General features: G+C 42.5%; 1 long non-coding RNA gene and 1 pseudogene across 1 annotated transcript; both read right to left on the bottom strand.

Moving 5' to 3' along the window:
* Positions 1-707: 707 nt before the first annotated feature.
* Positions 708-23,226, bottom strand: LOC123331369. Its single transcript, XR_006547959.2, has 3 exons — positions 22,808-23,226; positions 2,879-2,957; positions 708-1,480 (listed from the first exon to the last, which is right to left on the bottom strand). It is a non-coding gene; the product is annotated as an uncharacterized LOC123331369 (long non-coding RNA).
* Positions 18,259-19,529, bottom strand: LOC123465308 (annotated as a pseudogene).
* Positions 23,227-24,050: the final 824 nt, after the last annotated feature.

Raw genomic sequence — 24,050 nt, 5'->3', positions numbered from 1 at the left:
GGGAGGGAGGATGTTCAAGAGGGAGGGGCCACATGTATACTGATGGCCCATTCATGTTGATGTTTGGCAGAAACCAACACAATTCTGTAAAACAATTATCCTTCAATTAAAAAATAAATTTGAAATAAAAAAATAGCTAGTAAAGAAAAAGGACATGATTTTTAAAAAAGATAAGAACATAGTTCAAAAACAGGAAAGAAGAAAACAATAAAGGTACTCAAAACAAAACCTACAACAGAAAAACAAATTCAAGAGAAAAAGAGATAAAGCATAAATTTTCCCAAAAGACCCTGTGAATTAAGAGTCCCAACTTGCTTGAGTAAAAACAAGAAGAACCTTACTCTTCGTCCACAATCTTGTATTTTTGCACTTTGTCATTATTTCTGATAGGCTGGGACCTGGGACTTGGGACCTGGAAACTTTTACCAGAGTGCTTGCACCTGGACAAATGTCTCCTCCATTTCTTGAGCAACAGAATACAAAGAAACTATGAGACTAAAAATAACTGCATAAGTGAGCAATTGGGGCAAATTACAAACAAGAAGACACAAAACAGTCACAAACCAACTGCCACTCTTGAGGTGCAAAAGCAGGGTACCCCACAAAATCTGTAACACAGCACCACCAAGGGGGTGTGCAGACCACCCAAACCGCCCCTGCAATCCCACCCACCCGCCTCAACACCCAGCTCATTTAAGGTACCAGCTTGTTCCCCACCTTGGGAATAAACAGGAGCACCTGAATGTCAATAAACCCTTGCCTGAATTCCTCCTCTGGCCCCTTATCAATTTCTAGTGATTAAGGACTCCACGAACCTGAGTCAGTCACATTTCTATCAGTGATACAGGGAAAGTTAAGAATTTCTGTCTATGTCCCTGCAGTTAACAAAAATAAGTAATAAATTCAGTACCCTCTTCAAAAAAACACATCATAAAATCCAGAATTAAAGCTCAGGAAGGGAAAACAAGAGGTCAGTGAAATGAACAGCTGTTTATCTACCATAACCAGAGTTTTCTGGAAAAAAAAAAAAAAAGAGGGAACTTCATGGGTGAACCACGTCTGGCTCTTTTATCTAGTGTAGCTGGCAATGTGTCTGTTGGAGAGGGATGTCTTTGATGTGGACGCCTTAGCGATCTAAAGTTTAATGTCAGGCACATTGCAATCAAAAAAGCAAATACGATCCCGATGATAAATTTTGATCCTAATGATAAATTTCTAGCATGACATAACCCAGCTGGATGTTTTCCTTCCCCAAATTTCTGGGTATAGCTGACTGACCCCTGTTAGTCCACCACAGACTGTGGAAGTCCAAACGCCTGCCCCCAGATTTCTGCAGCTTCACCCTGAATTTCTGTGTTCATGGCCCCCCGAGTTCCTTCCCAGACTCCATGCTTACGCTGCTTGTATTGATCTAGACTTGAAATTAATATCTCCGCACAGCACCAAAATATCCAGTCACACAATGCAACAAATGCATTTGCTGCAAAAAAAGAAACGAAAGAAAGCCAGGTCATACAGCTTCCGCTGAATCTCCTTGGTAGAGGACACCCACACCCCATCTCTCTCTTTCCTGCAAATTGTCCTCCCACGCTGAACCAGAAAATGTACCAGTTTATTTTTCTCAAAAAAAAGAATTTCACCCCAAAGATAAATGCTGATGCCAGCTGTCACTTAATTAAAAAAAAAAAAAATCAACTCATTATACGCTAAAATGCTAACAGAGGAATTCCTTAGTTTGAGGATTGTAGGCAATTTTTTTTCCTCTATGGTCTTCTGTTTTTGGTTTTTGGTTTTTGTTTTTTCCGAATTTTCGGTATATTCCTTTTGAAATAAGAAACACAAAATAAAATTGATGTTTTAAGAACTCACTTGTGAAGAGGGTGTGGAGGCCTCCGTGGGCGGGGGACGAAGAGGGTACAGGGCCCGCCCCACTTGAGACCTGTTCCCGAGGCCCCGGTGAGTCGGCCAAGCACGCCCCCTAGTGGGGGAGCCCGTCGGCACCCTCTGCTCTCCCGGGCCTGTGAAAGCTGCCCTAGTCAAGGTCACCCAATTTCCTGCTTCCAAAGCTAACGAATGGCCTTTTCTCAGCCTCACCCTTCTGGGCTTGTTCCTCCTGACAGGAAAGGGAGAGGCCGTTATATTCTGGGTGTACAGGAAGCCAGGAGGGAAGCCCTGGCGGCCAGGAGGGTGCAGGAGCAGTGAGCCGCTCTGCGGAGCCCCTTTTCTAATAGGATGGTGTCACATCGTGGATTCCTCAACCTTAGTTTTAAGAGGCTTTTTCAGTGTTTTGCCGGTCACCCAGCATCATGGCAGCTGAACTGCTTGAACAGAGCAGTTTGCCTATTGGGGGCTACAAGATTAAAGGCCTTGTTTCATTTCTTGTTTCCTAAACTTTAATTTACAGCCTTAATCCTTTTCAGGATTCACTGGCATAGGCTCGCCGCTGTTTGCTAAGGTAAACAGCAGCTCTCAGGCCGCCCCACTGTTTCGCTCAGTAGAAGGTGATGCCAGCCTGGAATTAGCTGGGGAGGAGGGTACACTTCAGCGGGGCTGGGAGAGATATTTCGCCCTGTGAGTCCTGCTTTGGGGAGGCACCCCACCCCCTCACACACCCCAACACCACCCTGCTCATAACTTCCCTCTGGGGCTGCTCTAAGCCTCCTGGAAATCTGATCTCTCCTTAGCTTTCTTCTCCTTGTCACAGCCTCAGAGATACTCTCTTCAATTTTATAGTTTACGCCAAACCTCTGCTCCAGCTGGGAAGGGGTGGGGTTTACCCACTGTTCCCTCAACACCCCCTTAAGTTTGGCCTCTGGGCCTTGGCTCTCCTCAGGCCCTGCCCTCCCCCAGCAACCCACCACTGAAGACACCTGCTCACCTGGTCTGTGGGGCTCAAGCTGAGACAGGCTGGGTCCTGGGGCCCTTTGCTGTAGTGCTTACACCTGGACAGACGGCTCCTTGAGCAACAAAATGCAAAGAAACGTAGTTGGTGTTCAGTCGCCAAGTCATGTCGGGAACTTTGCGACACCATGGACCACAGCATGCCAGGCTTCCCTGTGCTATAAGGGACTAAAAAGAAATGACAAGGGACTAAAGAACTGTGTGCATGCGCAGCTGGGGCAAACTATGAACGGTAAGATACAAAACGGAGAAGGCAATGGCACCCCACTCCAGTACTTTTGCCTAGAAAATCCCATGGACGGAGGAGCCTGGTAGGCTGCAGTCCATGGGGTTGCGAAGAGTCGCACACGACTGAGCGACTTCACTTTCACTTTTCACTTTCATGCATTGGAGAAGGAAATGGCAACCCACTCCAGTGTTCTTGCCTGGAGAATCCCAGGGACGGGGAAGCCTGGTGGGCTGCCGTCTATGGGGTCGCACAGCATTGGACATGACTGAAGTGACTTAGCAGCAAGATACAAGATTTTTAAAGACCAAAAATCCAGCTGCCACTTCTGAAGAGCTGGGAGCAAAAGCAGGGTGCTGTCCATGCCCCTTGCATACACCACCATCAAAGGGATGGGCAAACCACCTAAGCCATCCCTCTGGCCCAACCCCAGGACCCACCCCTACCCTCCCCACATAAAAGGAATCAACTCTCCACCCTCATCAGGGAGTGAGCAAGGAAACTGTTACTTGTTATCACTCCCCCCTATTGCAACAGGGGCCCCAATAAAGCCTTGCCTGAATTTCTTGTCTGGCCTCCTATCCATTTCTATTGATCAAGGAGGGTGAAGAACACTGATCAATAACAAAGCCACAGACTGCTAACAAAGGTTGCCCCCATAGTTCCAAGGCCAGCCACTAGGTGGTATTTTGATGACCCTTTTAAAGCCATCTCACAGTACATCTACCTGATGTCATCTTCTCTCAGGTCCCCCACCCCAGAAGCCTCTTACTGCCTAAATCTCTCCCCTCTCATGAATCCCTCCAGGAATTGCTTCTATCCTCAGGAGTCTGGCAATTCTTGCTGTTGAAACAATAATAGCACTGCTTTTGAGAGATTATTATGTGCTAGTAGCTGTGCTGAGTATCTGCTTTTCATGAGCTCTTGTAGTCCTTACAGCAAACCAGGAGCAGACGCAGGTGGGTGAAGGGCTCATGCCTCTGGCCCACACCTCTGGGGACCTGTGCTGTCCTGAAGAGCTTTCCTCCAGGTTTTCTAGGTCCCCCCACCAGCACCTGGGACTGGACAGGAGGCCAGTTCCTTTACAGCCAGGTGCCAAGGAGCCCTGAGACTCATCCCAGGGCCACTGGGGAGTTCAAAGCCCAGGCTCTTAGCCATTACATGACACTGTCCTATTGCTTTTGAGGTGGGAGATTGACAGGGTCCAGGTTGGAAATTCACAATCAGCCAGCTTTCTCTTTCCATTTTCTGAGGCAAAAGATAGGTGGGCTCCAGTTGAGAAATTTACAACCAGCCCTCTGTTTGCTCTCAGAAATGGAAGTAACAATAGAAACAGGGTAAATAGCCAGTCTTTGTCTCTTATGTTCATCTCAAGGGAATAATCATGGCAAGGATAAAGAAAGGCAAAAACTCTGAGTAAAAAATAACGGAGATACTGCTGCTACTGCTAAGTCACTTCAGTCGTGTCCAACTCTGTGTGACCCCATAGACGGCAGCCCACCAGGCTCCCCCGTCCCTGGGATTCTCCAGGCAAGAACACTGGAGTGGGTTGCCATTTCCTTCTCCAATGCATGAAAGTGAAAAGTGAAAGTGAAGTCGCTCAGTCGTGTCCGACCCTCAGCGACCCCATGGACTGCAGCCTTCCAGGCTCCTCCATCCATGGGATTTTCCAGGCAAGACTACTGGAGTGGGGTGCCATTGCCTTCTCCGAACGGAGATACTACACATGCACAAAAACCCTCCTCAGAATCAAAAGTCAGGGGATAACTCCAGGCCATAATGAGTCTTGTTCCTCCCAGAAGCCTTCACTTCAGTATCCAGGGGAGCATCCCAGAGTAGGTCTAGTGTTGGAAAAGAAACCAGATAATTGTCCTGAAGGAGGACAAAGACCCAGAAGAACTGATCTATGTAAATGATTTAACCGCCTCTTTACAGTGCTCTTCCTCACTAGGGGGGGACGCCCACACCCTTTCTCTCTGGATGTGCGTCTCTGCCCTGCTTCTATCTCAACTTAGCAAACTGTGTCTCTATGTGCTCTCCCACTTGTTGCTGTGCTGTGTCTCTAATAATAAAGTTTGTACCTGCATGTCCCGCTTCTGCCTCTGTGATAAATGCATTTTTCACTGGAGACAAAGATCCAGGAAAAATTAGCTTCTAGCCTCTAGCCCTTGTTGGTCTGGTGGCTAGGATTCCTAGTTTTCATGCTGGCTGCTGCTGCTGCTAAGTCGCTTCAGTCATGTCCGACTCTGCAACCCCAGAGACAGCAGCCCACCAGGCTCCCCTGTCCCTGGGATTCTCCAGGCAAGAACACTGGAGTGGGTTGCCATTTCCTTCTTCAATGCATGAAAATGAAAAGTGAAAGTGAAGTCGCTCAGTCGTGTCCGACTCCTGGCGACCCCATGGACTGCAGCCTACCAGGCTCCTCCGTCCATGGGATTTGCCAGGCAAGAGTACATCCTGGCTACCCAGGTTCAATTCCTGGGCAGGGAATTAAGATCTCACTCCATGCCACCACTCGCTGCTGCCTCACTGAGATCACTTTCTTCTTCCTTTTCTAATCGCAGTGTGTGTTCTCTCTCCCTAAATACTTGTGAGAATGGGCTATGTGAAGCCCTGCAGGCATCCTAGCACAGCTCCTTGCTCATGGTAGCTCAGAACCACAGCACTTGATGGAAAAGCCAGAACATTTCCTCACAATTGAAGGTCACCCAGTGAGAGTCTCTGATCCCCAGGATTCCCGGCTGCTCTTTTGGGAGCAGCTGCTAGGTCAGTGGAGGCCTGAGATGCTGAGATGTTCCCAGATACTCAACACCTGAGATGGCTGAGAGAGACAGAAAGAAGAGAGGAGGGCCACAGAGATATTTTTTCTGGAGTAATACTTTCACTCAGAGAACCAAGAAGGCCCCTGAAGCATCACACATCTTCATCATTGAGCTGGTCCAGGGAGCAGAGGAGGAGGGGGCAGGACCAAAGCTACATTTTTGCTGCAGGTGTAGCTTTTGGCCATATGACTGCAAGTTTATGATGAGAAGAGAAGAAAGGACACGATGCCCTTGAGTGAGTAAGTGAAAGTTGCTCAGTGGTGTCCGACTCTTTGCAACCCCATGGACCATAGTCCATGAAATTCTCTGGGCCAGAATACTGGAGTGGGTAGTCTATCCCTTCTCTAGCGGATCTTCCTGACCCAGGAATTGAACCAGGGTCTCCTGCATTGCAGGTGGATTCTTTACCAACTGAGCTATCAGGGAAGCCATGATGCCCTTATTGGGTTCTATCTAACCCTGGAAATTTATTTTGTAATTTAAGTTTATTATCCACATCTATGCAAAATAAATTATCTTTATTGATCAATTTCACTAAATTGCAACAAGTTTTATAACTTCTTTTCGTTGGCTTTTAAAAGTGAACTTAGTGTTTTTCAACGTGCTCCAGCCTTGATGGCTTTCAGCAGATGTGACTGGTGTTATATTGCACTGTTACCAGCGTTTCCCAGGTCATTCCAGTCTGGAGTCAAAACCAGGGTCTCCATAAGAGAAGCAGAAGAGACAGATAACAACACCTATTTCTCTGGCTCCCTTTCCACGCACAGTTGCAGAATCTAGCCCTCTCTCCTAAATATGTCTGGGAGCTCCATGGAGTGTCCATGGGGCTTTTCCTCCCTGCTCTATGTGCCATGGTGACATTCACTGCTCCCTTCAAAGCCCAAGCCAAGCCTTGTTTAAGGTAAAATTAAAAATTACCTTAAGAATTTAAGGTAAAACTCTTTCCCAAGAGTTGTTGCTGTTCATTCGCCCAGTCATGTCCTTTTCTTTGCAACTCCGTGGACTGCAGCACAGCAGGCCTCCCTGTCCCTCACCATCTCCCAGAGTTTGCCCAAGTTCATGTCCATTCCTACTCATTTTTGCAAATGGCCCCAGGAAGGGCACCACCCCATACAAGGGCACATCAGTAACAATTGCCCCCATACAAAGCCTTCTTCCCCTGCTCATGTGTGTTCAGGTTAGTTCCTAGTCTCTCTCTCCTATGAGCAGGGGGACAGAGTCTGGAGAGAGGTTCTTGGGGGTGAGATCAGAGGGCAATGCCCAGAGAAAGAGGGGGCCTCCCTCAATCATCTTCTCTCATCAGTCTCTCATCAATTCCAGCCTGCTGACCTTCACAAGAGGAGGGAAGAACTATTTGTATAGTATCAGATCAGATAGGTATAGTCACTTGGTTGACTTGGGATCATTTGAGACAACTCTGAATGAGACAGGAATAATTATTAGGTCTTCTGGTGACTTTGATTCTATCCTAAAAGTAGAAAAAAAGAGAGAGAGGGTGGCTGGAGAGAAATAGGTAAATGAAGTTCAAACCAATTGGGGCTGGACTCTGAATCAATGGAAAATATCCTGAAGCTACTAAAGAATGTCTGTCTTCTTAAGTCCAGTGAGGCTGCTATAACAAAGTGGCTCATAAGCAATATTTTATTTCTCACAGTTCTGGAGGCTGGGAAATTCCATCATCTGGGTGCCAGTAGATTTGGTGTCTGGTGAAAGCCTGCTTCCTGGTTCATAGGCAACCATCTTTTCATTGTGTCCTCACATGGCAGGAGGACAGGAGGTGCTCTCTGGACCCTCTTATACAAGGGCACTAATCTCATCCATGAACACTTCGCCTCATGACCCAGTCACCTCCCAAAGACCCCACCTCCAAAGACCACTATATTGGGGAGTTAGGATTTCAACATAGGAATTTGGGGAGGACCTAAACATTCAGACCATAGCAATGTCTGTCACTCAAACCACAGGACTGGCTGAACACTGGTGTGCTCCACACCGTATCCAGTGGAAGAGGAAAATGTACTAGCTTCCTGATTATTGCCACTGATATGATGGGTTAAAATAAGAGAAGTTTGTTTTCTTAAAACTCTGGAGGCCAGAAGTCCAAAATAAAGGGGTTCACAGGGCCACATTCCATCCAGAAACTCTAGGAAAGAATCCTGCCTCGCCTTTTCCAGCTTCCAGTGGCTCCTGGACTTCCCTGTTTTGTGGCTGCAACACTCCAACCTCTGCCTCCGTCTCCATATGGCCTTCTTCCTGGTGTGCCTCTGAGTCACTCATAAGGACACTTCTCTGTCACTTATAAGGACATTATCATTGGACTTAGGGCCCATCCTAAGTCTAGAATGTTCTCATTTCAAGATTCTTAGTTGAATTACATCTTTTAAGGACCCTATTTCCAAATAAGGTAGCACTCACAGGCACGAGATTAGGACCTAGACTCATCTTTCAGGGGACACAACTTAATCTGGTAGAGATCTCATTCTCACCTGGCCAATCTTCCACTTTCTGTCTGAAACAATCCAGAGAAGGTTAGACAAAAGGCATTTCCAATTAAACTGAAAAGCTCTTGCACAGCAAATGAACCCATAAACAAGACAAAAAGACAACTCTCAGAATGGGACAAAATATGTGCAAATGAAGCAACTGACAAAGGATTAATCTCCAAACCATACAAACAGCTCGTGCAGCTCAATATAAAAAATATCAAAAATGGGCAGAAGATTTAAATAGACATTTCTCCAAAGAAGACATACAGATGGCCAACAAACACATGAAAAGATGCTCTACATCGGTCATTGTTGGAGAAATGCAAATCGAAACTACAAAGTATCACCCCGCACCAGTCAGAATGGCCATCAGAAAATCTACAAACAATAAATGTTATTGGTGGGAATGTAAATTGGTACAGCCACTGTGAAGAACAGTACAGGTTCCTTAAAAAAAACTAAAAATAAAACTACCACATGACTCAGCAATCCCACTACCCTGAGAAAATCATAATTCAAAAATGTACATGTACCCCAGTGTTCATTGCAGCCCTGTTTACGATAGCCAGGATATGAAAGCAGCCTAAATGTCCACTGACAGATAAATGGATAAAGAAGATGTGGTACATATAGACAATGGAATATTACACAGCTGTAAAAAGGAACAAAATTGGGTCCTTTGTAGTGGTGTGATTGAATCCAGAGTCTGTCATACTGAGTGAAGTCAGAAAGAGAAAAATAAGTATCATATATTAATACATATTTATTGAATCTAGAAAAATGGTACTGAAGAACCTATTTGCAGGGCAGGAATACAGACACAGATGTAGAGAACAGACTTATGGACAGAGCAGAGTGGGGAGAGGGCGGGACAAACGGAGAGTAGCACTGATGTTTATACTATCATGTGTCTCATAGCTAGCTAGTGGGAAGTTGCTTATAGCACAGGGAGCTCAGCTCAGTGCTCCGTGATGACTGAGAGGGGTGGGAGGAATTCTCAGATGGGAGCAGATATATGTACACTTGTAGGTGATTTGCATTGTTGTACAGCAGAGACTAACACAACATGGTAAAGCAATTATACTCCACTTTTCAAAAATAAAGTTTAAAGAGGCACTTAAATATCAGATAACCTGAGAACATGGGTGCCACAGTCTTTGAAAGTGACCCTGTAAAAACACCGTAGCCGGAGCCTGTGTTGTTTTTCAACTTCCCCAGTGCCCTGAGGCTCAGAGTACGGTGTTAGAAACCGATGGCAACATTTCCCTTGAATTTTCTGGAGTTAACAGAGACAAGACAGGGAGAAGATGAATGTTGGACAAATAGATTATGATGACTTCTTTCCATTTACTGTTTCCCCCTTTACTTCCACTCCAACCACACCGACATTACCTGAGCAGAAACCAAGAAAGAGGGCCTGGCAGATAAATACTTGACAGGTGAATGCATAAAGGAATTTATAAACAAGTTAAAGTTTCTTGTAAGTGCTGCAGTTTTCTAGCACATATCATGTGCAAAAGAATCAGCAAGGCAAATAATTCGATCTGATTTGATCAGTATTAAACGCCTTACTACTCTGAGGTTGGAAGTAAAATGAGACATTTTAATACAACAAATATGAAAGCTTAGTCACATGGTGGTGATGGGGCTGGTGGTAACATTAGTCAATATTCATGAAGCCCTACCAAGGGACAGGTGATGTGCTTGAGAGGTAAAGTTATTATCAAAATACTTTGGTAGGGACTTCCCTGGTAGTCCAGTGGTTAAGCCACTATGATCCCATTGTAGGGGGCTCAGGTTCAATCATTGGTCAGGGAAATAAGACCCTACATGTTGCACCAGTGTGGCCAAAACACACACACACACACACACACACACACACACTTTGGTGATTATGTGCTTCTTTAGTAACACATTAAATAACAAGATCAACCTACTGATAGGCGTCATAATTACCATAATTTCAAACTAGCGAGAAGCACAAGTAATATTCTGAGAAACCTGCAACAACTTTGACATATAAATCTATGATTTCTGTTGCTGACAAAGTCACAGGTTCTGCACATATTACTGGGATCTGTTGCCACATTCATAACTATAGGCATTGCTAAATTTTGGACGGATGTTGATAAAATGAAGATACGGGTTTCTATTTCTATCCAGGTTTAGAGAGCACCTGAATCCTCTCCACACATCTCTTGTCTGTGGACCCCCTGACCTAGATACACACTATGCCAAGCTTTCCCTTTCTCTTAGGAGAAGCTCTTTATTTTTTTTTAATTTTATTTATTTTTAAACTTTACATAATTGTATTAGTTTTGCCAAATATCAAAATGAATCCGTCACAGGTATACATGTGTTCCTCTTTAAAATAATCTGTTCTCTTAACAACTTCAAGAGTACTGCAGAATCACTGGCAGTCAGGTCATTTTCCTGTCACCTGAAGAGCAACGTTATGTGCCAGAGGCACCAGGCAGGAGACGTCCCCTCCTACACAGAGCAGCAGTGAGAGCCGCCCCGTGCACAATCAGCTGTCCTATCCCGTGGTGTGTCCTGGGAGATGCTAGTCCAGTGAAATACTCCATGCTGTGGTCAAGTGAGTTTAGGAAATGCAGCATCAGCTCTCTCCCTTTTAGAAATTCACATTGCATATGAGCACAGCAAAGGCTCCACAGTGTACTATAAAATGTTTTACCTAAAGCCCCCATGACCTGACCATGGAACTTCCCTCCTTCTTTTATCCCATGGCTGAACTAAAGCTTTACAATACACTTGGGAAACCCTAAATTGTGTCATATTAAAAGCACCACAAAAGAACTGCAAAACCAATGAAAATAAACTGGCTTCAAATTAAACCCACGGGTTTTTCCTAGAACAAATCCAGAACTAGCTCCAGGAGGGAGAGAGAAGCGGTATGCCTGGGTAGTTTCTGTCATGTGTAGTAGCAGTTCACACACTTTAATGAAAACCATATTTCCTTCTGTCTGCCATTAAGGAGTTCTAGGGTCAAGATCTACCTAGTGAGTAAATGTGCGTGCCTGGTAGGTCACTTCAGTCATGTCTTACTCTTTGGGACCCTATGAACTATAGCCCACCAGGCTCCTCTGTCCATGGGATTTCCCAGGCAAGAATACTGGAGTGGATTGCTGCTGTGCCTTCCTCCAGAGGATCTTCGCAACCCAGAGATCGAACCCTCATCTCTTATGTCTCCTGCATTGGCAGACAGGTTCTTTACTGCTAGTACCACCTGGGAAGCCCCAGTGAGTAAATAGCTATCTCATAATCCCTGCTCAACTGCAATAATCACAGGAGTTTTCAAAACAACTTTAGTGATATGGTTTTTTTAATTAATTTTTTTATTGAAGGATAATTGCTTTACAGAATCTTTCTGTTTTCCGTCAAACCTCAACATGAATCAGCCGTAGGTGTACATATATCTCCTCCCTTTTGAAACTCCCTCTCATCTCCCTCCCCATCCCACCCCTCTAGGTTGATACAGAGCCCCTGTTCGAGTTTCCTGAACCATACGGCAAATTCCTGATGCCTATCTATTTTACATACGGTAATGTAAGTTTCTATGTTACTCTTTCCATACATCTCACCCTCTCCTCCCCTCTCCCCATGTCCATAAATCTATTCTCTCTGTCTGTTTCTCCATTGTGCCCTGTAAATAAATTCTTCAGTACAATTTTTCTAGATTCCATATATACGCATTAGAATATGATATTTATCTTTCTGACTCACTTCACTCTGTATAATAGGTTCTAGGTTCATCCACCTCATTAGAACTGACTCAAAGGCATTTCTTTTGATGGCTGCGTAATATTCCATTGTGTATATGCACCACGACTTCTTTATCTGCTCACCTGTGGATGGACGTCTAGATGCTTCCATGCTCCACCACTGCAAATAGTGCTGCAATGAACAATGGAATACATGGGTCTTTTTCAATTTTGGTTTCCTTAGGGTATTTGCCTAGGAGTGGGATTGCTGGGTCATATGGGGGTTTTATTCCTAGTTTTTTAAGGAATCTCCATACCATCTTCCATAGTGGCTGTATCAATTTACATTCCCACCAATAGTACAAGAGCATTCCCTTTTCTCCACACCCTCTCCAGCATTTATTGCTTGTAGACTGTTGGATGATGGCCATTCTGACTGGTGTGAGGTTTTGATTTGCATTTCTCTAATGCTGATTGATGTTGAGCATCTTTTCATGTGTTTGTTAGCCATTTCTATGTCTTCTTTGGATAAATGTCTGCTTAGGTATTTTCCCATTTTTTGATTGCATTGTTCATTTTTCTGGTATTGACTTGTATGAGCTGGTTGTATATTTTGGAAATTAATCCTTTGGCAGTTGTTTCATTTGCTATTATTTTCTCCCATTCTGAGGGTTGTGTTTTCACCTTGCTTATAGTTTCCTTTGCTGTGCAAAAGCTTTTAAGTTTAATCAGGAACCACTTGTTTTCTTTTGTTATTATTTCTGTTACTCTAAGAGGTGGGTCATAGAGAATCATGCTTTGATTTATGTCATCAAGTGTTCTGCCTATGTTTTCCTCTAAGAGTTTTATAGTTTCTGGTCTTACATTTAGGTCTTTAATCCACTTTGAGTTTATCTTTGTGTATGGTGTTAGGAAGTGTTCTAATTTCATTCTTTTACATGGAGCTGTCCAGCTTTCCCCAGAGAAGGCAATGGCACCCCACTCCAGTACTCTTGACTGGAAAATCCCATGGACAGAGGAGCCTTGTAGGGTGCAGTCCACGGGGTCACGAAGAGTCTGAAACTTATTGAGCAACTTCACTTTTCACTTTCATGCATTGGAGAAGGAAATGGCAACCCACCCCAGTGTTCTTGCCTGGAGAATCTCAGGTATGGCGGAGCCTGGTGGGCTGCTGTCTATAGGGTTGCACAGAGTTGGACACAACTGAAGCGACTTAGCAGCAGCAGCAGAAATCCAGTTTTCCCAGCACCATTTATTGAAGAGGTTGTCTTTGCCCCACTGTATATTCTTGCTGCCTTTGTCAAAAAATAAGATGTCCATAGGTGCAGGGGTTTATTTCTGGGCTTTCTATCTTGGTCCATTGGTCTATATTTCTGTTTATGTGCCAGTGCCATACTGTATTGATGACTGTGGCTTTGTAGTATAATCTGAAGTCAGGAAGGTTGATTCCTCCAGTCCCATTCTTCTTTCTCAAGACTACTTTGGCTATACAGGGTCTTTTCTGTTTTCATATGAATTGTGAAATTTTTTTGTTCTAGTTCTGTGAAAAATGCCATTGATAATTTGATAGGGTTTGCATTGAATCTGTAGATTGCATTTGGTAGTATAGTCATTTTCACAATATTGATTCTTCCTACCCAGGAACATGGAATATCTCTCCATCTGTTTATGTCATCTTTGATTTTTTCAATAGTACCTTATAGTTTTCTGTGTAGTTATTTTGTCTAGATAAGTTTATTCCTAGATATTTAATTCTTTTTGTTGCAATGGTGAATGGGATTGATTCCTTAATTTCTCTTTCTGATTTTTCATGGTTAGTATATAGAAATGCAAGTGATTTCTGTGTATTGATTTTGTATCCTGCAACTTTGCTAAATTTTCTGATTAGCTCTAGTAATTTTCTGATACTATCTTTAGGGTTTTCTATGTATAGTATCATGTCATCTGCAAACAGTGAGAGCTTTACTTCTTCTCTCACAATCTGGATTCCTTTTATTTCTTTTTCTTCTCTGGAAGTAGCTAGAACTTCCAGAACTATGTTGAATAATAGTGGTGAAAGTGGACATCTTTGTCTTCTTCCTAATCTTTGGGGGAATGTTTTCAGTTTTTCTCCATTGAGAATAATGTTTGCTGCAGGCTTATCATCAGTTCAGTTCAGTCGCTCAGTTGTGTCCAACCCTTTGCAACCCCATGGACTGCAGCATGCCAGGCTTCTCTATCCATCACCAATTCCTGGAACTTACCCAAACTCATGTAATTGAATCAGTGATCCCATCCAACCATCTCAGCCTCTGTCATCCCCTTCTCCTCCCATCTTCAACCCTTCCCAGCATCAGGGTGTTTTCATATGAATCAATTCTCCACATCAGGTGGCCAAAGTATTGAAGTTTCAGCTTCAGCATCAGTCCTTCCAATGAACATTCAGGACTGATTTCCTTTAAGATGAGCTGGTTGAATCTCCTAGCAATCCAAGGGACTCTCAAGAGTCTTCTCCAACACCACAGTTCAAAAGCATCAATTCTTTGGCTCTCAGCTTTCTTTATAGTCCAACTCTCACATTCATACATGACTACTGTGAAAAACATAGCCTTGACTAGATGGACCTTTGTTGGCAAAGTAATGTCTCTGCTTTTTAATGTGCTAAGTTAGTCATAACTTTTCTTCCAAGGAGCAATCATCTTTTAATTTCATGGCTGCAGTCACCATCTGCAGTGATTTTGGAGCCCCCCCAAAATAGTCTCTTATTGTTTCCATTGTTTTCCCATCTATTTGCCATGAAGTGGTGGGACCAGGTGCCATGATCTTAGTTTTCTGAATGTTGAGTTTTAAGCCAACTTTCTCACTCTCCTCTTTCACTTTCATCAAGAGGCTCTTTAGTTCTTCTTTGCTTTCTGCCATAATGGTGGTGTCATCTACATATCTGAGGTTATTGATATTTCTCCTGGCAATCTTGATTCCAGCTTGTGCTTCTTCCAGTCCAGCATATCTCATGATGTACTCTGCATATCAGTTAAATAAGCAGGGTGACAATATACAGCCTTGACTTACCTCTTTCCCGATTCGGAACCAATCTGTTGTTCCATGTCCAGTTCTAACTGTTGCTTCTTGACCTGCATACAGATTTCTCATGAGGCAGGTAAGGTGCTCTGGTATTCTCATCTCTTTAAGAATTTTCCAGTTTGTTCTGATCCACACAGTCAAAGGCTTTAGCATAGACAATGAAGCAGATGTTTTTCTGGAATTTTCTTGCTTTTTCAATGATCCAATGGATGTTGGCAATTTGATCTCTGGTTCCTCTGCCTTTTTAAAATCCAGTTTGAACATCTGGTTCTTGGTTCATGTACTGTTGAAGCCTCACTTGCAGAGTTTTGAGCATTACTTTGCTAGCATGTGAAATGACTGCAATTGTGCAGTAGTTTGAGCTTTCTTTGGCATTGCCTTTCTTTGGCATTGGAATGAAAACTGACATTTTCCTTCCCTGTGGCCACCACTGAGTTTTCCAAATTTGCTGGCATACTGAGCGCAGCACTTGCACAGCATCATCTTTCAGGATTTGAAATAGCTCAACTGGAATTCTATCACCTCTACTATCTTTGTTCATAGTGATGCTTCCTAAGGCCCACTTGACTTTGCTTTCCAGAATGTCTGGCTCTAGGTGAGTGATCACACCATTGTGATTATCCAGGTTGTGAAGATCTTTTTCTGTATAGTTCTTCTGTGTATTCTTGCCACCTCTCTTAATATCTTTTGCTTCTGTTAGGTCAATACCATTTCTGTCCTTTATTGTGCCCATCTTTGCATGAAATGTTCCCTTGGTATCCCTAATTTTCTTGAAAAGATCTCTAGTCTTTCCCATTCTATTGTTTTCCTCTATTTCATTGCATTAATCAGTGAGGAAGGCTTTCTTACCTCTCCTTGCTGGTCTTTGGAACTCTGCATTCAAATGGGTATATCTTTCCTTTTCTCCTCTGCCGTTTGCTTCTCTTCTTTTCATGGCTATTTGAAAGGCCTCCTCAGACAACCATTTTGCCTTTTTGCATTTGTTTTTTCTTATCATATATGGCCTTTACTATGTTGAGGTAGGTTCCTTATAGGCCCATTTTTTAAAGAGTTTTAATCATAAATCATGCTGAATTTTGTCCAAGGCTTTTTCTGCATCTATTGAGATTATCATGTGGTTTTTATTTTTCAGTTTGTTAATATGGTGTATCACATTGATTGATTTGTGCATACTGAAGAACCCTTGCATTCCTGGAATAAACCCAACTTGATTATAGTGTATGAGCTTTTTGATGTGTTGCTGAATTCTGTTAGCTAAAATTTTGTTGAGGATTTTTGCATCTATGTTCATCAGTAATATTGGCCTGTAGTTTTCTTTTTTTGTGTTGTCTTTGTCTGATTTTGGTATCAGGGTGATGGTGGACTTGTAGAATGAGTTTGGAAGTGTTCCTTCCCCTGCAATTTTTTGAAAGAGTTTTAGAAGGATAGGCATTCACCCCTCTCTAAATGTTTGATAGAATTCTTCTGTGAAGCCATCTGGTCCTTGGGTTTTGTTTTTTGGGAGATTTCTGACCACAGGTTCAATTTCAGTGCTTGTAATTGGGTTGTTTATAATTTCTATTTCTTCCTGGTTCAGTCTTGAAAGATTGAACTTGTCTAAGAATCTGTCCATTTCTTCCAGGTTATCTACTTTATTGCCATATAGTTGTTCATAATAGTCTCTTATAATCCTTTGTATTTCTGCATTGTCTGTTGTAACCTCTCCTTTTTCATTTCTAATTTTGTTGATTTGATTCTTCTTTTTTTCTTGATCATTCTGGCTAAAGTTTTGTCAATTTTGTTTATCTTCTCAAAGAATCAGCTTTTAGTTTTATTAATCTTTACTATTGTTTTGTTTCTTTTTCATTTATTTCTGCTCAGATCTTTATGATTTCCTTCCTTCTACTAATTTTGGGGGTTTTTTGTTCTTTTTACAGTTGTTTTAGGTGTAAAGTTAGGTGGTCTATTCAATGTTTTTCTTGTTTCTTGAGGTAGGATTGTATTGCTATAAACTCTCCTTTAGAACTGCTTTTGCTGCATCCCATAGGTTTTGAGTTGTCATGTTTTCATTGCCATTTGTTTCTAGAAACTTTTTGATTTCACTTTTGATTTCTCCAGTAAGCTGTTGGTTGTTTAGAAACGTGTTGTTTACGCTCCATGTGTTTGTGTTTCTTACAGTTTTTTCTTGTAATTGATATCTAGTCTCATGGCATTGTGGTCAGAGAAGATGCTTGATACAGTTTCAATTTTATTAAATTTACTGAGGTTTGATTTGTGACCCAAGATGTGGTCTATCCTGGAGAATGTTCCATGTGCACTTGAGAAGGTGTATTCTTCTGCATTTGGATGGAATGTCCTGAAGATATCAATGAGAGTCATCTCATCTAATGTATTATTTAAGACTTGTGTTTCCTTATTAATTTTCTGTTATGATGATCTGTCCATTGGTGTGAGTGGGGTGTTAAAGTCTCCTACTATTACTGTGTTACTGTCAATTTCTCCTTTTATGTCTGTTAGTGTTTGTCATGTATTGAGGTGCTCCTACGTTGGGTGCATAGATATTTACAATTGTTATGTCTTCCTCTTGGATCGATCCTTGATCATTACATAGTGTCCTTCCTTATCTCTTGTAATCTTTATTTTAAGGTCTGTTTTGTCTGATATGAGGATTGCTACTCCAGCTTTTGCTTCCCATTTGCATTAAATACATTTTTCCATCCTCTCACTTTCAGTTTATATGTGCCTTTAGGTCTGAAGTGGGTTTCTTGTAGACAACATATATATGGGTCTTGTTTTTGTATCCATTCAGCCAGTCTGTGTCTTTTGGTTGGGGCATTTAATCCACTTACATTTAAAGTAATTATTGATATATGTTCCTATTGCCATTTTCTTAATTGTTCGGGGCTGATTTTGTAGATATTTTTTTCTTCTCTTGTATTTTTTGACTATATAAGTCCCTTTAACATTTGTTGTAAAGCTGGTTTGGTGGCACTGAATTCTCTTAACTTTTGCTTGTCTGAAAAGCTTTTTATCTCTCCACCAATTCTGAATGAGATCCTTGCTGGGTACAGTAATCTTGGTTGTAGATTTTTCCCTTTCAGTACTTTAAATATATTGTTCCATTCCCTTCTGGCCTGCAGAGTTTCTGCTGAAACATCAGCTATTAAACACATGGGGTTTCCCTGTATGTTACTTGTTGCTTTTCCCTTGCTGCTTTTTTTGTGTTTTTTTTGGCAATTTATTTTTTTATTTTGGCAATATCTGGCAGTTTATTAACCAATGGAACATACTGAACAACAAACTATCTTACATCTTTCAGGAAGAAGAAACACTAGATTTGAAAACACATCACCCACTGAATTTGAACAGAACACCTCTACTCAATTAATAGAAACATTTGTACAGTCCAGATCTTTATTTTTACACCCAACAGGCCATACATTCATAGGGAATGGGCTCCAACAGGTCAGGTTCCTTTCCATTGGTCCTCATGAAGTGTGTTCTCTGGGTGGAGCAGGCTGGTGCTTCAACTGAACCCAAATCCCTTTCTCTTTGGCTTCCTCCTTTTTCTGATCATTTTCCTTCACATGTTTCAGGAAGCTCTCTAGGCTCTTAGCGTGCTTAACATGTTCAATAGGCACATTAATTCTCTTGGCAAGAATCTTGCCATTAACTTGTTTGTTTACAGTGATGCCAGCAGCATGCTGGGTAACATTGTAGAGTCTCCCAGTTTTGCCATGGCAACATTTGTGGGGCATTCCTTTTTGAACAGTACCCATGCCCTTGATATCTACAATATCACCCTTCTTGTAGATTTGCATAGATGTGGCCAAAGGAACAACTCCATGTTTTTGAAAGGCCTAGAGAACATGCAGCGGGTGCCCCTCCTCTTTTCCTTTGTGTTGGTCATTTTGGCAAATTACTGGAAGATGGTGGTTCCAGCCGACAGGCTCCCTTGCTGCTTTTAATATTCCTTCCTTGTGTTTAGTCTTTGTTAGTTTGATTAATATGTGTCTTGGTGTGTTTCTCCTTGCGTTATCCTCTATGGAACTCTTTGCACCTCTTGGACTTGATTGACTATTTCCTTTTCCATGTTGGGGAAATTTTCAACTATAATCTCTTCAAAAAATTTCTCATACCCTTCCTTTGTCTCTTCTTCTTCTGAGACCCATACATTTCAAAAGTTGGTGCCTTTGATATTGTCCCAGTGGTCTCTGAGACTATCCTCAGTTCTTTCCATTCTTTATACTTTATTCTGCTCTTCAGAAGTTATTTCCATCATTTTAACTTCCAGCTCACTGATTCACTCTTCAGCTTCAGATATTCTGCTATTGATCTCTTCTAGAGTATTTTTAATTTCAGTAATTGTGTTGTTTGTCTCTGTATGTCTATTCTCTAATTCTTCTAGGTCTTTGTTAATTGATTCTTGCATTTTCTCCATTTTGTTTTCAAGGTTTTTGATCATCTTTACTATCATTATTCTGAATTATTTTTCAGGTAGTTTGCCTATTCCCTCTTCATTTATTTGATCGTCTGTGTTTTTAATTTGTTCCTTCATTTGTGTAGTATTTCTCTGCCTTTTCATTATTTTTTTTTTACCTTATTGTGTTTGAGGTCTCTTTTCGCCAGGCTTGAAGGTTGAATTCTTTCTTCCTTTTGGTTTCTGCCCTCCTAAAGCTGGTCCAGTGTTTGTGTAAGCTTCATATAGGGTGAGATTTGTGTTGTTTTTGTTTGTTTGTTTGTTCATTTGTTTTCCCTCTGATGGGCAAGACTGAGTGAGGTGGTAATCCTGTCTGCTGATGACTGGGTTTGTATTTTTGTTTTGTTTGTTGTTTAGATGAGGCTTCCTGTACAGGGTGCTACTGGTGGTTGGGTGATGCCAGGTCTTGTATTCAAGTGGTTTCCTTTGTGTGAGTTCTCAATATTTGATACTCCCTAGAGTTAATTCTCTGGTAGTCCAGGGCCTTGGAGTCAGTGCTCCCACTCCAAAGGCTCAGGGCTTAATCTCAAAATGAGACAGAGACACAAGGTGAGCAAATGCTTTTTGGAAAAAATGGTATCAATGAACGTGGTTGATTCAAGATTGCCACAAATCTTCAATTTGAAAAAATTACATAATCTTGACTCTCCTCAGTCTTCATACTTTCCTTTCGTGAGCACTGAATGGCAAGCAATGCTCAGACTGTCCTGTTGCAGACAGATATACCTTGAAACATATTTCACAGAGCCTGGAAATGGAGAGAAAGCATGTCTCCTGAAAGAAGATATTACATTCCTTTCCCCTCATCCATGACAGCATTGAGGCTTGGATCCCCTTTCTCTGGTCTTCACTCTCCAGAAACAAGAGACTGACAAGAGCCACTGTTCCCAGTGATCTGGTTTTTAAATTAGTACTCATTTCAGGTCACAGAATCCATCATAGTGATCTTAAACATAAAGGAATCTTAAGAGTGATCTTAAACATAGAAGGTAAAAGGGCACAAAACTCAAAGATGGAATGTAACCAACCCTATCTATCTGTCGGTCTGTCTGTCTCTGTCTCCCTCTCTCTCCTCTCTTTTGTGTCTCTTCATTCTTCACTTTCTCATTCTAGTATGTTTTTGCTTTAATCCAAATGCTCACACTCTCTCTATCCTTCCTTCACTGAAAGGCTGCACAGGTCTCCACACCCTGCACCCAATATTGACTGGCGTTCTCTGATTTTCCAGTCCATATGGGAGAAAAACATGGCTACCCTGAGCTCCTGAGTTCAAAGTCACAATTACAACTAGCACAAGAGAGACTGAAGACTGCCTGGCCCAGCTTGAGTTACTTGCCCCATCACATGCCTGCCAGGGGTCACCCTTACAGTATTTTGAAGAGTAGATGAGATGGGGGTTGGGGAGGGCAGGCAGAAGGGAGAGGATAAGGTAGACAACCTGTGTCTATTACATCTGGGAAATTGCTTAAACAGAAAAAAGATTCACTTGGCTGATCACACATGTGTTATTCATTCCATGACTGTTACCAACCTAAATATGGCTTCAGTCTAGACTGTAATAAGAAACTGGTACCTATAGCAAAATGTGTTCATTCCCCTCTTTTCAACTGAACATGAGGACAAAGGCATCAGGAGAGAAGGTGAGAAACAGTTACTCAAACACAATTAATAATGGTTAATAATTAATAATCACCCCACCTACATACTGTGATTCTACCTTTATTTTTAATAAGCTAAAGACTCAAGGGTTGCATATTTTTCAGTGGGTTTTTTTTTTTAATTTCTTTCCAAGCATTCCAGAATTATTTCTCAAATTACCCTTCAGTAGAAGCTTGAGTCTACACGGGAGTTTCTTTATTCTCTCATCACATTTCACAGCATGATCCCAGTACACCCCCAGGCTCACCCATATTCCAGTCACACAGAATGTCGTGCCCCTCCCACACTGATGGCATATACTTATGCTGAAAGTTAGTAATTGTTTATCTGAAATTCAAACTTGACTGGCGGCACTCTATTTTTATTACTCCATCTGGCAACCCTACCCAGATCACGCTCCGTGCTTTCAGACCTGCTTGTCATTGTCACACGACCCCTTCCCTTAGGTTACACTCCACCAGTCCCCTCACCTTGGCAACCTTAGCTTTCAAGAACCACCTCAAATGCCCTTTTCTCTGTAAAATCTTCCCTATTTTTCTCAGGCAGTTTAGATCATCCTGCAATATGTTCACATCTGTCTATGAAAGACTTGCAACAGTGAATTGACTCCTTGTCTTCCCTGCTGACCATGAGCTCTCCAAGGGCGCTACTGGGTCTGGGTATCTGTATCTTCATGCTTGGTATGTAGGAGATACTTCGTAAATATTTTTGATTGAATGAATTAATGAATTTTTTGGTAAATGGACTATTGCTGTGCTATGAACAGCCCTCCTTCTCCTATTTCCCCACACCGCAGTCATTTATCTTCTAAAAACAATATTTTTCAGACCTCAGGCCATTTCTGAGTTGGAAGAAAAATCAATTGGGTGCACAAAAGCCAGCATGAAATAGAAAAGAGTGAAGTAGCATAGAGAGAGGTGAAGTGTAGCCAAATGGAACGGGAAACAGAGGGCAGCTCTAGTAGTAAGGCTGAATCGTGTTCTGTTAAAACTCAGGCGTGTGTGCGTCTGTGTGTATGTGTACTAGGTTTTGGTGTAAAATGTATCTCTTATTGTAACATGATCAGAAGAGTATGAAAACCCCTACCCTGTTAGGAGCGTGAGCTGTCAGTTGTGATTCTTGGCACCTCCTCAAACTTACTCAATGACTCCCAGTTTCCTCCACTCAAGGTCCTCTATAATCTGGCCCCAACCTATTGCTTTGCCCTCTCTTACCACCACTAACTCCACAAGCCATCCACCTCTGATAAATGACTTATTGTTTGCCCATCCTACCCCTCAAATGAACAAGACAAACACTCTGCTTTATTAACTTTGTGTACCTTCTCCCATAGTCGGCCCTCCACCCCTGCCATCCCTGACAGCTTGTTGAGCTGTGCCCTGCAGACCACGAGGTCTGTGCTTGCCCAGCTTCAAGACCCGAGAAAGAGACTCTTTTGATGACAAAAGAGATTAATGGATGGGGGAACTTACATATCTGAAGAAAGGTCCTGGAGCGACACTTTATAGTGTGCTGCAGAAAGTGGCAGAACGTGGTGGCAGTCTTCGCCAGGGGAAGAAGGGAGGGAAGTTACCAGTTATAGTGGAATTGATGTCAGGTGGGCTCATTAGTTACCAGAGAAACCAGCAGAGGCGCCCACCCCTCACAGCCCTTTTGATAAGAAAAATCACCAGCAGAGGCCTGGAACAAATACACCGGAAAGTCATTCAGCTGAGTAGGGCGTAGGTGAAACAGGCACTGGTTGGGTGGGAGATGTAGCTGTCTTGAGTAGCCTAACCATACATGGGTTCTCTCTACTTTTATTTTTTTTCATAGAATGAACTAGCTTCCTGACATCCAATTCAAACTCCTGCTTCCTTAGCCCCTCCACAAAATCACCTAAAACAAATCAAATCCTGTAATAGTCACCTTCCAATATCCTCTTACTGAGAAGTCCCTCAGGCCCTTATGATGTGCTTTCTCCCTTGCTGCTGCTGCTGCTGCTAAGTCGCTTCAGTAATGTCCGACTCTGTGCGACCCCAGAGATGGCAGCCCACCAGGCTCCCCCGTCCCTGGGATTCTCCAGACAAGAACACTGGAGTGGGTTGCCATTTCCTTCTCCAATGCATGAAAGAGAAAACTGAAAGTGAAGTTGCTCAGTCGTGTCCAACTCTTAGCGACCCCATGGACTGCAGCCTACCAGGCTCCTCCATCCATGGGATTTTCCAGGCAAGAGTACTGGAGTGGGGTGCCATTGCCTTCTCCCCTCCCTTGGTACAGTGAGTAATAAGTCCAACTGGTACAACATGATATGTTCCTGGTGATTTTGGCTAGAAAGCATTGACCCCTGGCTCATGTCAAGTACATACCTAATGTTTGCTGAAAAAATTGAATTCGGATTTTTGTACATGTTCTTGAAAAACATGCACCATGTTTTTCACATGGTGAAAATTATCTGGACTGTGTGCCAAGTGTTATTTGGAAAGCACAGAGTGAGAAGTTGGTTATGTACACAGTCTAGGTTACATGTGTCAGATTTGCACACAAAAAAAGTGTCACACCTAAAGTTCTTTTAATTGGCTATGGCTTATTCTCACAGTCACATAAATGACAAAACCCTCGAATTGCTAGCCCCAGTACTTCATGACTGTTCAATAAGCCACAGAAAACTGAAACTGGAATCTAGAATAATAGCTCTGATGAACCTATTTGCAGTACAGGAGTAGAGACACAGAT

The sequence above is a fragment of the Bubalus bubalis genome, chromosome 23 (genome assembly GCF_019923935.1).
Source record: "Bubalus bubalis isolate 160015118507 breed Murrah chromosome 23, NDDB_SH_1, whole genome shotgun sequence".
NCBI classification, from domain to species: domain Eukaryota; kingdom Metazoa; phylum Chordata; class Mammalia; order Artiodactyla; family Bovidae; genus Bubalus; species Bubalus bubalis.
This window is presented reverse-complemented; position numbering and strand designations above follow the sequence as displayed.